This window comes from Solanum tuberosum, unplaced genomic scaffold (assembly GCF_000226075.1).
Source record: "Solanum tuberosum cultivar DM 1-3 516 R44 unplaced genomic scaffold, SolTub_3.0 scf00041, whole genome shotgun sequence".
NCBI lineage: Eukaryota > Viridiplantae > Streptophyta > Magnoliopsida > Solanales > Solanaceae > Solanum > Solanum tuberosum.
In genome coordinates, this window is record NW_006238965.1 from 1,063,466 (window position 1) to 1,078,539 (window position 15,074).

The window sequence follows — 15,074 nt, forward strand, 5'->3', positions numbered from 1 at the left end:
AAGTTGAAATACCCTCATTGAGAATCATCCAAGAAGTTGAATTGAGTGTTGCTGAATGGGTTCGCAAGCGGATTGATCAGTTAACATTGATTGATGAGAAGAGAATAGTTGTTGTTTGTCATGGACAACTATATCGACAGAGGATGATTCGTTCTTTCCACAAGAACGTAAGAGCCAGGATATTTGAAATTGGCCAGCTGGTCCTTAAATGCATTTTCCCTCATCAGGATGAGTACAAAGGGAAATTTGCACCAAATTGGCAAGGACCCTACATGGTTCGCAAAGTATTGTCTGGAGGTGCCTTAGTCCTGTCGAAGATGGATGGCACCGAATGGCGAAAACCGATCAATTCAGATGCTATCAAGAGATACTATGTGTGAAGTTTCAGTTTGTATTTCTGTCATTCCCTTGTAATCTTCTATTTGCTTGTAATTGCTTTGTTTAGAATTTTACCCCTCTTGTAATGAAACTACGTCTGATCTGAATTCTCAAAAATGAGATACATAGGCGGCCTATGTCGGCCTCGGTCACTCATTTATCCCCTTTTAATATTTCATTGTAAATGAACTACGTCTGACCTGAATTCTCAAGAATTAGATACGTAGGTGGCCTATGTCGGCCTCAGTCGGTTTCTTTGTAAATTTTCTCATTTCTGTTAATCCTTGAGGGGAACTACGTTTGACCTGATTCCTGCCTCAATGGGATACGTAGGCGCCACAACGGCTCGGTCATATTTTCCGTAAGATTTCTATTTCTCTTTACAATAGAAACTGGGACATAATTTTTGAGAGGGACTCAAAAATTCTCAAGAAAAAGATTTTCCCTAATAAGTCAAGACTGAAATTACTTTGAGGTTTGCAACTGGGACAAAATTTTTGAGAGAGACTCAAAAATTCTCAAGAAAAAGATTTTCCCTAATAAGTCAACACTGAAGTTACTTTGAGGTTTGCAACTGGGACAGAATTTTTGAGAAGATCTCAAAAATTCCATGATTTATTCATCAACAGTTCAAGATACGCCGAGACGATCAACTGGGATAGAAATTTGTGAGGATGGCCTCAAAATTTCAACAAGGTTCATCGGGAGTGTGGAACAACTTTGAATACTTTCCAACAAGTAATCAGACAGATCTCAAAACACCAACTCCGAATGACGTTCATTAAACTTGACGTGACGTGACATGACACTTGGCAGTGACTTTTTCCAAACATTACTTTTGAAAATCTATTTTGCTTAAAAACTTTTCCTTCATGTTTCAATTATTTTTGCATAAAAAATGTTTTGTTTTATCTATCAAGAAGCGGGAGATCGGAGAAATCAACCGGAGAAAGCAAGACAAGGAGAAGACAACCGAAGAGATCGACACAGATCAGTTCATTTTTAAACTAACAATTTTTCTGTGGATGCAGGTTTATAGGTTTACCTCAAAACCAACATATTCTTCCATTCAATGAATGTGGCGAAGTCAAAAGGGTGAAAAGCTCCCCAAAATTGAGAATTGTTCTGTGGATGCAGGAATATTTTACGCTTCTTATACCAAAGAGTTGGAAATATGAGTAACCTTATTTTATTTGAATTCTCAAGGAAAGCAAGGTTCATAATTAACATTGCAACTATGTTCGAAGATGGAAAAATATGAAAACAACAAAGAGAGCAATATTATTATTTTTCAGTACCTAAAAATATCTGGAAGACGTTCATCTGCATTATATTATCAGATATGATAATATTCTTACCATGAAAGTCATTTATATTGTATTGTCAAATGAGATGATACCATTACTCCGAGGGTCATTTTTTATTTATATTGTCGATTGAGACGATACCACCGTCCGAGAGATACACAGAAGATCACCGATGTTGCTGGGTGAAGCATCATCTTCGTTCGGTATCAAGGAGGCATCATCAAATATCCATGCATAGCAAAAAAGAAGTCATGCATTGCAAGAGAAAGAAGTTATGCATCGCGGAAAAGAGATTCATGCATCGTAAGAGAAAAAAATCATGTGTTGCAAGAGAAGATTCATGCATTGCAAAAGAAGAACCATGCATTGCAAGGGGAAAATTCATGCATCATGAGAAAAAAGATTCATGCATCGCAAGAGAAAAAGATCATGCGTTGCAAGAGAAGATTCCTGCATTGCAAAAGAAGAACCATGCATAGCAAGGGAAAAATGCATGCATCGCGGGAAAAAGATTCATGCATCGCGAGATAAAAGATTCATGCATCGCGACAAAAAAGATTCATGCATTGCAAGAGAAGATTCATGCATCACAAGCGAAGATTCATGTATCGCGGGAAAAAGACTCATGCATCGCGGGAAAGGAATTTATACATCGCAATAGAAGATTCATGCATCGCGGGAAAAAGATTCATGTATCGCGAGAAAACATATTTATGCATCGCAAGAGAAAGAATTACCCATCACAAGAAAATCAACATCGACTACATCATTTTTCTTTGCAAAAACGACGTCAAGAGAAACATCGACAACGACATCAAGAGAACTGTCAACATATTACATCAACCTATTATATTACTTTGATATCAAAGGAAGAGTACATTGAAGATTATATTGTAAACATGAGACACAATCTTTATTTGCTTTACGTCAAATCTGATGTAGTTGACGTCAAACGTTCAAGGAGAGAAATTAAGTGTCAACACGGTAAAAGACACTGTCTCCCATTTGAATTGCATTTTTATACTAATGAGTTTTATCTAAGTCTTTGTCGAGAGCATCCAAAAGGATGAATTCTCCAAAACAAACCACAGGTGCGGACGACATCAAAAAGGATGCAGCACAACGTGGAACTTTTCTTAGCAGCGAACTGGGACATAGTCCAAACAGGGGTGCCAAACTCTTAGGACACGAGCAGAGGAGCGAATTCCACCACAATCAAACCACACCCCTATCAGAAGGCATTTGGGTTTATCTTGGGGTTTGTCGGTTTCAGTTTCGCATCCGGAAATTTTTGTCTCTACCGGAAGCAGCTTTCCAATCTGAGTGACAATGCACCAGGAGCTTTGAAAATTATGTCCATGTAAGTTCTTAATTGTGGGTGTGAAGCGCGCCACATTCATAGCTAAGAGGTTGCAAGCCTACTTTTCATACTCGGTTTATTTTATCACTCTTCCTGAACCAAAGGTTATCTTGGATAATAGATTTTCTTTTCAACCGATTGAGTTGAACTACAAGCAGCCTGATTCCCTAGGTTGAGGGATATGTAGGCGGGATCCATGCTGAAAACTCGGTTGTAATCCAACATTCTCTCTTAAATCTTATTCTCGAGCATTCCGGTCCCTCCATAATTCGGTATCAGGATGATTTTTGAATTCTTTCAAAATCGTGCATAAAATCAAGCGTATCGAACTACAAGTGGCATGAATTCTTATATAGCCTGAGATATGTAGGAAATCCATTTCCGGGGTTCGGCCATAATTCTTAAAGTTCGTACCAAATCCAATTTTAGTAGAAGATGAAGATGTGGTCGGTCAAAATTAGGATTAGTCAATTTCATTTTCCTCGAATTTCTTGCATCAATCCAAGTAAAGCGAGGGACAGTTGTTGACACCTAATTTTGACCCTCCACGATAGAAATTAATTTTTGAGCTTCTCTAGTTTAAAACGATTTAGAAGAATTAATTTTATAAAAAAGTAAAATAGTTTGCAAGTTATCTTAAGTAGTTTTGTCATTTTTATAAATTTTAAAATAATAAATATGATATTTTATATAACTATGTGTCTAATTAGTATATTTTATGAATGTTCGAAGGGTGTCTAAAAAGGATTTTAGCTTTATTTAAATATTTAGTTATTTAGTTGTTTATATTGTTAAATTAATTAGTTTATAATTGAGTTAATTATTCTATTTCGTTAAGATTAAGAAGCTCATTAATTAATTTTTTATTAGTTTGCCTTATTTAGGTTTTAGCCGAATTTGTTAATTCAATTCAATTTGGTTATTTCTTAAAATTTCAAAATCTAACCGATCTAATTGTACCCCTAACCCATATAAAAGACCAAATGTTGGGCCTTTTGTATTTTATTTATTCCCTTCAGTCAGCCCAATATTAAAGAAACCAACCTAATTCCTTCAATTCAATATCCTATAAACAACAACATTATAATTCCATACATACATCATCCCACTCCAATTCCAAGCCCACAATCTCGACCCGACCCAGCCCTTTACTTTTCACAAAAAGGTCTAGAACGTTAACATTCCAGCAGCAGCTCACAATTAGAACAACGCGTATCAACAACGTCAAGTACGACATCAAAATTCCATCAAATCCAGCGATCTTCCAAGTCCCAGCATGCGACGGCTTCACGGAAAGCAGAAACGGCGTGCTCACGGCATCTATGCGTACAAGCAAAGCGCTGAAATTATTGTCGCCTTCTTCTTTTTCCCTATGCAGCAGTGCGAGTCAGAGCAGCACCTGCAGCTTCGCCCTCACAACTTTCACTTGTCCTTGCATCGTGAGATCAATACACGTAGCGTCTCAAGGAAAAGTGAACTGATCAAGCTCGTCCGTCCCCCTTTCCTCTTTCATAATGAATTAAAACCTCAAGAAAGGTTGTCTCTCCTTAATGGGTGAATATGTTTGAGTTTGAACTTGGAGTGGGTCCATTCCTATCCATTTTACCCCCTAATATCAACCCTAATTTCCCTTTATATGAAGATCTTCTGTACATTTTTAAGGAGGCAGGGGAATTGAGGAAAGAAAGATAGAGGAAAATTAGAAGAGAACAGTGAGAAAAAATTGGGAAAAGTTGGGAGAAAATTTGGAAAAGGTTGGAGGAAATAGTAGAAAATGCAATTTGCATCTTAGATTAGTATAGTGAATAGGCATAAAATAATTTCTTTCTCGTTCACTGCTTGTCGGGATTCATAGGAGTACCCAAAGTTCACTTTGTGTGGTGGGATAGCTAGTCTCAGCTCTTCACCGTCTCGGTTCGCTGCCCGGAAGAAGGTAGCACCTCCTCCTTTATAATATTTTTCCTATCTGTTATATTTCAAAAAATGTATTTCCTGTGTCTCGGTGGTCTGTGTTGCTGCTGCTTGTCATTGAGTTCTCGGTATCCTGATATGTTGTGTATATGTTTTAAATGACTTCATTGTTTACTCGTGATGTCGATTTCAACTTTGCAATTTTCATGTTTAGTTCATACTCATTGATACCTCATTTTAATGTTAGTATTCATGTTATCTTTGTTAGGATTATTTAAGCTTATCAAACAGTGATTGTCGAGGCCTCATTCTATAGATTTCTTGCGTGTGTGTTGTTACTATTGTTATATCTATTACTTGAAATAAGCATTTTTATCTTTCACCCCTTTTATGAAACTCTGAGTGCTAAAGGTTCTGTTTCCACCCATGCCTAGAATTATTTGATCTGTTATACTACTTTTCTAGTATTATGTGCTAGTTTTTGGTTCATTGTTTAGGATGCTTAGCTTTTTTTAGTGTCATATGGCCATATTGCTACTTTTCTCGCTGCCTGTTGGTCATGGGTAGAATACTCGCTCTTTTAGTTTCTTGATGTTGCTCAAATGTGTGGAACTTTATATCAAGCTTGTTTTTTTTAAATATATTTATTACTTTGTTCACAAATGATCCTTTTAGCTACTTCGAACTCTGTAGAATACACTGCTTTAATATTATGCAATTTACTATGGAAATTGAATCTTTATTTTATGTTCTAGCTAGTAGCTTTCTGGTATTAATGTGCTACTGTCTCATGTTAAAGATAAATGGAATTAATCCTTTAAATGTTTGGAGTTTATTATTATTATTAAATCACATGTTTAGGATTCTGCAAAGAAAGATGTTAAGTTCTAGCAGGTGTCTTTGATGTACCACTTATGCTTCTCCTTAAAGAAATTTACTTTGACTACCTTATTTAATTGAATAATAATTCTCAAGACCACTGTGTTTGTTTTTGAATAAATGCATGCTCGTATTATATTTCTCAAGGTAGACATTTTATGTCATATAACTAGTGTGGGAATTGTTTTGATCTTATCTACTCAAATTGCTTGAGAATTGTGAATTAAATTAATTTTCTTTTATAGCCATTTACTTATCGCTTTCTCTTCCTTACGCTGTTGCATGTAAAATCTGCCCGAGTTCGCCAAGAACTCACTCCTTCCTTTGCATTTCGGGAGAGTCGTAAAAAACTCCAATTCCTTCATTCGAGTCAACCAGTCATTGAAAATCGATGTACAGGTCCCGTAGTTGAAAAAGATGTGAAAGCAGAGGAGAATTGAAAAGATTGGGCTAAAAGGCCCACTCTTTATACAAAAATTTGTATTTTGTTATTTTGGGCTTAAGCCCTTGTCGTCTTATTATTATTTCTGTTAGAAATTTAGGACAGGTGAAAACTGGGCTAAGGCCCAAATAAAATTTAATTTATATTAGTTTAGGGCAGGTGCAAGTGACTCAAATGGGCTAAAAGGCCAAAACGAAAATGGGCCCAAATACTGGCCCAGGCGAACAGGAAAACCAGATTTGGGCCCAAATTTCTTTCCCTCTTTATTTTATTATGTCTATTTCCTTGATTAATACTTGTCGTTAATCTTAAGACCAACAATTCAAATCCCCGAAAGACGTCCATTTCGCTTTAAGAAATTAACTAAACCAGTCAAATTCTTAACAAGACTTAAAGAAATAAATTTTGCAAGATAGCTCACTTAGATAATGTTTAAATATTTCCCTTTTTCCCTTTTAAAATAGTTTCAACTATAAAATACTCAATTTTACAATTTAAGTTAAAGTTAAATTATTTTAGCCAAATAAATTAATTGTCGGATAACTGCATTAGCGGATATTCTATGTGCCTTAAAAACCTTCCTAGAATATTAATAGGAACCTCGAACCCCTCTTTAACTATTTTCAATCGATTTCCCTGTTTAATCTTTTGAAAAATAAGTTTTCTTAATTTCCCTTTAAAAATTAAGTGACGACTCTTAAACCAGTCCAAAATATATTTTCCTAATAAAACATGTGGTTAATAAAAAATTTATGTGTTAAAATTGGCATGCACTTACTATTCGTAAATATAGTAAGGGGAAAGAATAAATTCTGATTGAGGAAAATTTGGTTATGGAAATGTCAGCAGATTTTGGTAACCACGAAGAAAAGGATATTTTGATATGATAGAGACAAATTGGTATGATGATTTTTTGGTGTAGTCTAGTGCTAATTTTATGATCATGTGATGTTAACTCTTAACTATGTATTGTAGGGTATCCTCTTATGGTTATGTTCGAGAATATGATTTGAAGCTGCTATTGTGCATGTCCAAGAACGATTCTCAAGTTGGTTTAGAAGTGTGGTTCTGTTTGAAGAAGTAGGTATGGATATAGGGTTATGGGTAATGGGGTAACCTTTCAGGAATTTTCAATTCTAGGACTGACCTCATTAAGGTTGACATAACAGTGCTAGCCTGCTACAACACTCTTATTTTAGGGGTAATTTTTCAACCATAGTTCTAACCACTGAAGATGCGTATCACCCACTATAACGAATATGGCGGGATAGAACCCTTGCCTTCTTGGCCACAACTAAATTGGCAGGGTGGCCAACCAACGAACCCCCCTATGGTCCTTGGTTAAAAACTTTGTAAATTAAAGGGGGACACAAAAGTGTCAAATATCTATTTGGGGTTTTGTCACAAGTACGCTAAAATTAGCGAAATCAACAAGAAAATCTAACATTGAGAGAGGGATTCCTGGGATGTTAACGGAATACGGGTTAATCTAAATTATTGCGTACATGCTTTCGGTAGAGAATTTATAGAGTAATAGTGACTAGGCTATGCTATACGTGGGAATAAATTCTCTCTCGAGAAACTTACCCTGTGTCAAATGGGTTCCTCTCGGAAACCCACTTGCCGCATGAAGACCAGCCTACACCTTACCCCACTCACTCTCTCAAGCAGTGTTAGGATATGGGACTAGGGCTCACCCTCTTGGGTTGAACCCCATGTCGACCCACTCCTTAGGCCATCAGTCTAGCAGTCTTGGTTTAATGACCTCTCTCTCGAGCTAGCCAAAAACACCTGGGTGGACTTATATTTGCAACTACGAACCCATTAAATTCAACCACAACAACTAGGTGAAATCACCATTACACTACATTTAATCTATCAACAACGAAGACCCAACAACAATATTAACCCATATTCGCTAAGTCACACCCCAAGAATGGGGGTTTTTAGCCACACATCAAGAGATAGAAATTTATACCTAAATGAGCTTGCATTCAAATGGGTATGAAGATTTAAGTCTTGTTACAGGCCAAGAATGAAGAAATCAAGAGACCCAAGTTCAAATCCTTGGAGATGAAACCCTCTTCTTCTTCAAGATTTCAAAACCCTCTCAAACTCAAAGCAAAAATAAAAAGTACTATTCTATATGAAAATTATAATAATTGTTTTTCACACTAAAAATATGATACATAGCTATAACTTTGAACGAGTATTTATAGGGTTCAAAAAAATCTGTGCTGGAGCACATCATTCGAGGACATTATTCGGAATCGCCGATCAACTCGGCGATTCACCCTTTGGTGTACTTCATCGCCGTTTTGCACTATCCTTCGGCATCGTCGTGCTCTGGGTCATTAGGCGACATAGTACTGCTTCGCAGAACTTCTAAGCAATGCGCCAACTGCTCATTTTTTCCGCCGACTTGATCCTTTCTTTCAAGGCTCAGCACACTGGAACAAAAGGCGAAATGAGACCCTTTGGCGACTCGCAAAATGGACTCGGCGATCCTTCGACCTTCATTTCTTCGTTCTTTGCAGCCTTTTCATTCCTTTTTGCGATGCAGTGTCTATGCTTTCCTAAAAACATCACATACCTGAAATTTAAGGGTTTTCATCAGATATTGAGATAAAATAAGCATTTGAGGACACAATTTCTATCAAAATATAACCCTAAATGTGTCCAATTTGCGGACTCATGAACACTCCAATTTGAGGACAAGCAAACTGAAGTTTAGCCGTTCAAAAAGGGTGTCTCAAACAGTGCTACACAAAACTCAATCATGAATGCACACAGCAAGATTCAATTTACTTATGCAAGGATCAATTGTGTACTCAAAGATTCAAGTTGTGACACACCATTACCAAAGATTCTCATGCTCAGAATACTTACTTCAAATGCAAATTCAAGCTCAACTATAATGTTCAAATGCCCTCATAGAAAGGATGATTCCATATTCACACAATGGTTCATAGTTAAAAGCTTCGGAATCAGATGAAACGCTCACTCTTACAAGAAAGAACACAATGCATGCTTTCACCCATAGGTTTGCCCGTATTTTCCAATAAACATTTGTTTCAGCTCACTCAAGATCAAAAAGGTCTTTTAAGGCTTGTAGTGGGGCTGAGTACAAAGGTATAGTCATTTAGGCTCATTGAATTTCATCCTTATGAGGTGTGGTGCACGCAACATTTCCTTTCCTTTTCCTTCATCATTCTGTTCAGTGCTCATAAGTCATCATATTATTCACTTTCCATTGATTGTTTGGGAACCCACTTTCATTTTTCAACTTTATTCCACAACTTATCTTTTTCATTCTGTTTCCTTTTCTTTTCTGTCTTTTTTTTTTATATAGAGGGGTTCCATTTTCCTCAAAACCATGGGAAGGAGGGTCTTTCCTGCACTTCTTGATTTGCCTTCTCTTTTCACCACACCCCCAACTTAGGCTTTTGGCCTATGTTGGCTATTCAAACTAACCACAACTTCATGAGGAGTATAGGTGCTGGATTAAGAAAGGTCTAGTTTTCATCAAGTTTCTTTCAAAGAAAGGTAAGGTTCAACGGGGGTTCAAGATAGAATCACACACTCACAAGGTAGGTCACAAAAGAGGTATATGTCAAATTGGCTAACACTCGAAAAAGTTTCCTAAGATCATATCAAGAGATAGCATCACTTAGTTGACTGGACCAACAGTGCAAATTCTAGGATCTATCATGAATAATTCACATTTAAGCTCATCACACTAGGCATTGACACTATAAAAGTTAAACAAGACTCAACACTTTTGCTAGTGTGCAATGACCATCACAAGAAAATCAGTTTGATACAAGGCTAGTCATAACGAGATGCAAAGAGTTCACATATTATCTATGCAACTTCATTTGGCCTTAGCTTCGCCACGCATTCATGTTAGTTTGATTCAGAGCACTATTCAAGTCATCGGTATTGATTGGAACCAAGACTCATTTATTTGCAAAAGAACAGCCACATTCAACACACGAGGGGTGGCAAATATGCGAAAAATTCAAAAAAAATTGGAAGGATCAAAATCGTTTTGCAATTTAAAATAAAAGGAGCCACAAGCTCAAACATCCACAACAAGCAGTGTAAACACAATTTATAAACAAACAGCCCAAATATATACACAAAACGTAACTGTCAACACAAAACGTGTGGGCCTCACCCCACCACAAATAAAAACATTTGTCCTCAATTGCGATTAAAAGTACCCAAAAATAAAAATAAGTAAGACAAATAAGGAGGTAAAGAAGTGATCCTGGCTATGCGGTTGTTCCATCTATCAGGGCGGCATGGTTCTCCTGCGACTTTGGGTGTAGACCTTCCACAATTTTAGCATTAAAAGTAAGGCGAGGTGGGGACGTTAAGCGAGTTGTTGAGTGATTCAGCGAACTCTACAAAGCATCGTTAAGCAACCCAACACGCCTATTTTCTACCCACTTTCTCGAATGGTTCATAGTCGCCTGCTTCACCTATACTCAAGTGCTTTCCAATTACTACGCACCTGGTGATCTTAGTCCGAATCACCGAATCGGTTGGCGTGTCACCGACTAATCACCTATTTCGCCAAGTTTTGCAGATCTTTCCAGTAAACTTGGGTGTTCAAATGGCGGTCTCCGTCGAGATCCCCAACAGAGTTGGCGCTGCGCCAATGATTTCTCAAGCTCACCGAGTTTTACAGGCTCTAATTTTGGGGATGTTTGGAGTCGAACGGCGAATAAGGTCGAGTTCGCTGACCTCTTCGGTGACTCCCCAGTTGGATCTGTTGCTTGTCACCCATACATCAAATAGCTCCACCTCCAGATTAGGTGTCATGGGTAACTTGTGGTGCCAAGAGATGGCTCTATGCCGCTGGCACATATCACAACTCCTCACTATATCCATTGCATCCTCATGAACTATAGGCAAGTACTACCAACTTTGAAGTACCTTGTGGGCTGTCCAGGTGCCTCTATGATGGCCACCCACTGGAAATGAGTGACAGGCCTTTAGAATGTGAAACATCTCAGCTTCAGAGATACATTACCTAATTATATTATCAGCACAGACCCTGTACAAATAAGGTTCATCCCAAAAATACTTACCCACATCATACAGGAACCTCTTTCTTTGCTGAAATGTCAGCCCCTCAGGCATCAAGTTACTAACATTAAAGTTAGAAAATTAGAAAACCAAGGAATGTGATCAAGAGTTGCAGCCAATACCTACTCATCTGGAAATGCATCATTGATTTTTAGGTCAAGCTCCTATTTGTTTTCAGCATCCAACCTAGACAAGTGATCAACCACCTGGTTTTCACAAACTCTTCTATCCTTAACCTGAAAATTAAATTCTTGAAACATTAATACCCATCTGATCAACCTTGGCTTGACATCTTTCTTTTCCATGAGGTATCTCAAAGCTGCATGATCCGTCTGGACTATCACTCTAGTACCAAACAATTAAGCTCTGAATTTCTCGAAAGCATACAACACAACCAGTAATTCATGTTGAGTGATTGTGTAATTTCATTGTGGTCCATTTACTGACTTGCTAGAGTAGTATATCGGATGAAACATCTTATTTCTCTTCTGCCCCAACACAACTCCTAAAACGGTACCACTAGCATCGCACATTACCTCTAATTGTTTAGCCTAATCAGGGACAATGATCACTGGGGTACAATCAGCTTCTCCTTCAAGCATTCAAAGGCTCTTAGACATGCCTCATCAAAAGCAAATATCACATCCTTCTCCAAAAGCTTGCACAAGGGGTGTGCAAGTCCTTGATGATATGCCTATAAAATCTAGCATCTCCTAAAAAGCTTAGAACACCGTTCACACAGATAGGTGGAGGTAACTTTTCAATTACCTCAATTTTAGCCTTGTCGACCTATAACCCCTTTTGTGACATGATGTTTGACGTAATCAAAGACACAACTTCCAATTTAAGCGTCAATGATCACGTGTAGTAATATAACCTAACCGAATGGGTTGGGGTCGAGTCCCAAGGGAGCGGTTAGTAATCGAGAATTAAATAAAAAACTAAAATTATGTTCTAGTCAATCATAGCTATAAATATTTACGAGTAACAGCATACTAAATCAAGAAGTTACACGAATGTAAATTATCAATGGGAGGTTTGTAATCAACTAATAAAATGAAAATAGCAAAAAATATAAAGATGTGAGATAGGGAAACGGGATTCTTGGGATGTGATAGGAATATGAGACAAAAACGAACAATTGGGTAAATGCTATTGATAGTAAATTGCTGAACATTTGTAACTAAGCTAGACTTTACTGGGGGTAAGTTTTCTCTCAAACAACTTACCCTAAATCAACTCGGTTTCTCTCAAACACTGAGTTGCAGCAATTAAGAACAACGTTCGCCATAGCCCATTCACTCTCTCGAGATAAATGTGTTGGAAAAGGCATAGGATTCACTTTCTAGAGCTGAACCCATGATAACCCAATAACCACAAACTATCGATTTAGTAGTTTTAGTCGGGATCACCGATGCACTCGACGATCCGCCCTTTGGTCTGGTTCATCGCCTTTCAGCTCTTCCCTTTAGCATCTTCATGTTTTGAATCATTGGGCGATATGGTGTTGCTTCGCGAAACTGCTCGGCGACGCACCGACTGCTCCCCTTTATCGCCAACTTGATCTTTTCCTTCAGGGCTCAGCACACTGGAACATTAGGCAAGAATAAGGCCATTCGACGGTTCGCCCAATGCCTTCAGCGATTCTCAAGCCTTTTTTTTCGTTCTTTCGGCTGCTTTGTTTCGTTTTGCTCCATAGTGTCCATGCTTTGTCTCTAACTCCAAATACCTGAAACTCAAGCATTTACATCAATTATTGAGACAAAATATGCATTTAAGGACAATAAATTGATCAAAATAAAGCCCTAAATGAGTACAAATTGTGGACTCATAAACACCCCCAACATAAACGTTTACTTGTCCTCAAGTAAAACTCAAGTTTAGCAGTTCAAAAAGGATGTCTCAAATAGTGCTACACAAGATTTAATCATGAATGCACACAAAAAGTCTCAACTTACTTGCGCAAGGATCAATTGTGCACTCAAAGATTCAGGTTGTGACTCACCATTACCAAACATTCTCAAACTCACTATACTTGCTTTAAATGCAAGTTGAAGCTCAACAAAGGTATTCAAATGCCCTCACACAAAGAATGATTTCAATTTCACACACAATGGTTCGATCATTTAAAGCTCTGGAATCAAGATCAACACTCACACTCACAAAGATAAACACAATGCATGATTTCACCCATAGGTTTGCACTTATTTTCTAATTGACTTTTGCTTAAGCTCATTCAAGATGAAAAATGTCTTTTCAAGGCTTGAAACGGGGCTGAGTGTAATGTTATGGTTATTTAGGCTTATAGGCTAAAAATCCTCATGAAATATGATGTGAACAACACATCGTAATGGTATGGTCATTCAAGCTTAAAGCTCAAAAGTCACCTCTTATTCATCTTCCATGTTTCATTGGAAACCCCCATTTTCTTTGTATTTCCACAACATTATTTCACAACTTTTTCTTTCTTTTTCTTTTTCAATCTTCTCTTCTTTTTTTTATATGGAGGGGTTCTATTTTTTTTTGAAACATGGGCAGAAGGGTCTTCTTTGCATTTACTTGATTTGCCTTCTCTTTTCACCACACCTTCAACTTAGGCTTTTGGCCTAAGTTGGCTATTCAAACAAACCACAGATCATGAGGATTATAAATGATGGATAAAGAGAGGTTACAATGTTACCAATCTTCTTCCAAGAAAAGGTCAAGGCTCAAAGGGTGCTCAAAAGAGGTTCATAGACTCAAAAGGTAAGCCACGAAAGAGGTATTTTCAAATTGGTTCACACAGTTTAAATTTGCTAAGATCATCTCAAGAAATTCCATCACGTTGTCAACCGGACCAACGGGGAAATTTTTAGGTGTCATCATGAATGGTTCACGGTAAGCTCATTACATAAGGCATTGACACCAAGGTTAAACAAGACTCCACACTTTCACTAGTGTGTGAAGAGTCCACAAATTGGACTCATTAAGGGCTATATTTTGATAGAATTAGTGTCCTCAAATGAATATTTTATCTTAATATCTGATGAAAACCCTTAAGTTTCAATTATTTGGAGTTTGAGGGAAAGCATGGACACTACTTAGCAAAAAAGGAACAAAGGCAGCTGAAAGAACGAAGAAATGAAGATCTGAGAATCGCCGAACCCATTCGGTGAATCGCCATAAGGTCTTATCCTAGCCTTTTGTTCCAGTGTGTTGAGCCTTAAAAGAAAGGATCAAATCGGTGGTGAAAAGGAGTACTCGGCGTGTTGCCGAGCAGTTCCGGGAAGCAATACTATGTCGCCAAATGATCCAAAACACGATGATGAAGAAGGATAAAGCAAGATGGCGATATAACTTACAAAAGGGCGGATCACCGAGTTGATCGGCGATCGACTAACGATGCTGATTGATCCGCTGAAGCATAAATTTTTGAAAACTATAAATACTCGTTGAGGATTGTAGCTTAATATCAGATTTTTAATTTAGAATTTTTAACATATACATTTTAGTTCTAAGTTTGGAGAGGGTTTTGAAGAACTTGAGGATTCAAAGGGTTTCAACTCCAACAATTTGGATTTGGGTCTTGTGGATTCTTCATTCTTTGCTTGTTTTGAGATTTAAATCTTCATACCCATTTTAATTCAAACTCATTTTGGTATATATTTCTATCTCTTTTACATGTCTAAGTAAAACCCCAATTCTTGGGGTGTGATTTTGT